Below are 2,500 nucleotides of genomic sequence, written 5' to 3' on the forward strand. Positions count from 1 at the left end.
CTGATGCAATGCAGACATCGGGGCCGCATATAAAAGACTTAGCTACTTCCAAAATATTCCAGGTCCGAGATTTGGAAGCCTTGGTGGTTGGCCAAAGGGCATAAGGTTGCCAAGGATTATTCTCACGGACACGTATCCACGGAACAGGGTGAAGAACTCTCTCAGTTAGCTCCACTCACCTTTGTCCTTGAAATAATAGAAAAAAGATACAACCTAACACTAGGATTTTCGAGATTATTCCAAAGCCCTTGGCATATAAGAATTGCGTATTTTCTCTCAAACATGATGCAATACCTCATAAAGATAGAAAAAAAACATTTACATAAGCCTTTGTTCCTATCTCCTAGGGTCATCTAACACTCTCAAACAGGTTATGTAAGACTTTATAATAAAAATGCGTGAAATAAAAGTTAATTCCTAGAAATGACGTAAATTTACATATACTGACTTGAAAGAAGAATACCGGCGAAAGTCTTTTATAATTTACATACAAAAGCTACGTCTACACGAGAAAACTCATCTTACGGGCTAGCTATTCACCTCTTCAATGCATATATGAAAACATAATGGAAATACATTAATAAACTACTGAAATTATTCTACACTAGACCAGCTTCGTAAGATAGCTCCCCCCAAAAGTTTAATTATTCAAGGGCCAAATCCATTGATTGAGCCAGAGATAAATAATCTGCAACTATGTTATCTTTACCTGATATATACTTTACATTAATATGATATGGTTGCAAACAAAATGACCACCTAGTTAACCTTTGATTGTTATTTTTCATCTTAATAACAAAAGTTAAAGAATTATGATCCGAATAGGCTGTAATCTCTTCATTCTGTGGTCGATTCTCATAGAACTTAAACTTGTTTATCGCTCTGACTAACATTGGCAGTTCCTTTTCAACTGTTGAGTAGGCTCACTGATGTTTCTTCAGCTTTGAAGAAATAAAAAAAAAAGAATGAAGAATTCCTTCCTCGTCTTCTTGCTATAAGACAGCTTAAATTCCATTATCCAGGTGGAGAAGGAATTTCTTGTGTAAATCAGGTAATCATAGTATCGGCTTCGAAGTTGATATGGCATTTATCCTGTCAAAGGATATCTGGCACTCACTGGTCAATACAAATTTTTTCCTTGAGGCTAGTCAAATCCGTCAAGCGAGCAACTACAGACGAACAGTTTGGGCAAAAACGTTGGTAGAATCCTGCCACCCTTAACCCTTTCCACTCCATGGGCTACCTGTGGTAGCCCAAGCAAAATACGTCGTCCTAGTACTTGGGCTACCTCTGGTAGCCCACCGAAAAGATCTTATTTATTCATAATCTGTTTCTATTAATTAAAGTTATTCGCTGTTTTAATCGTTGCTTCGTTTTCTGTGGTTCTTTAAGATTAATATTCCTTGTTTTCTTAGTTAATCCTCTCCCCCCTTTTCCCCCAAGACGAGTTAGAATTAATAAATAAAGGCAGACACTCACGATATCCATTTCTCAGTGCGTTTGTCCTTGTTCAGCAGCAAGTACCGATTGTAATCGACTCTCGTCTCACCAGCTAATTTCCGAGGTAATCGCTTTTCAAACACTTATCCTATATCATGGCTTCATCGAAAAAGTTTTTGCGAACTACGTCGGAAATTTTAGAATGTCTTGATATGTGTTCTTCAGAAGATGATTTTGTAGGCATCGACGACAAAGAGAAAAATTGTGATGTTAGTTATAACGGGGTTTTCATGGACATGGAAAATAATGCTTCATCCGATTCCGATTCTGAGCACGCTGGCAGTGACTTTGACGAGAGGCTCTACGACCCTCCACGAGAATTGCTAGAAGTGAACGATGAAGAAGGTAGTGACAGTGACGATGAAGAAAATGTATGGGAGAATATAATGAAGAAAAAACTAAACCATCGTAATTATAGAAAAGAGTTATGTGAACAACTTATTGGTGATTTACGAGTAAGATTGGGAGGAAAAACATCTCTTGTCAACGGACATGAAGTACCAGAAAGACTAAGGAATGATAAATGCCATATAATAAACTGTATACCAGATAATCTTCTAAGAGATTGTGCTGTTTGCAACGATCGTTACGGGCCCGGTGGTCGTAAGAAAGCTGCGTATTGCTGTCTTACTTGTCCTGGTAACCCAGCGTTGCATCCAAAAAATTGTTTTATGTTATATCACACAAAAGTTGATTATAAAGTTAAATATTAGATTTTTTTTTTTCAGAAAAAAAAAGCATTCCAAATAAAAAAATTTCAATTCTTCACTTTTCTAACAAGATATTTTTTTTGTTATCTAAATCTTGTATTGTAAATTGTTAACTTATTTTTCCAGATTTTTTCTTTTTAATTCTTATATTTAAATTGCATTTTTGTATATTTTATTGGAACGATTTCTCATACAGAACACTTATTTAATGTTATAACAGAAAACTGAAATATGATGTCAAACATTATAGATTCTGTGTAAAAAATAATATCATAATTATATATAATGCC

Source organism: Palaemon carinicauda, chromosome 29 (assembly GCF_036898095.1).
Source record: "Palaemon carinicauda isolate YSFRI2023 chromosome 29, ASM3689809v2, whole genome shotgun sequence".
Taxonomy (NCBI): Eukaryota; Metazoa; Arthropoda; class Malacostraca; order Decapoda; family Palaemonidae; genus Palaemon; species Palaemon carinicauda.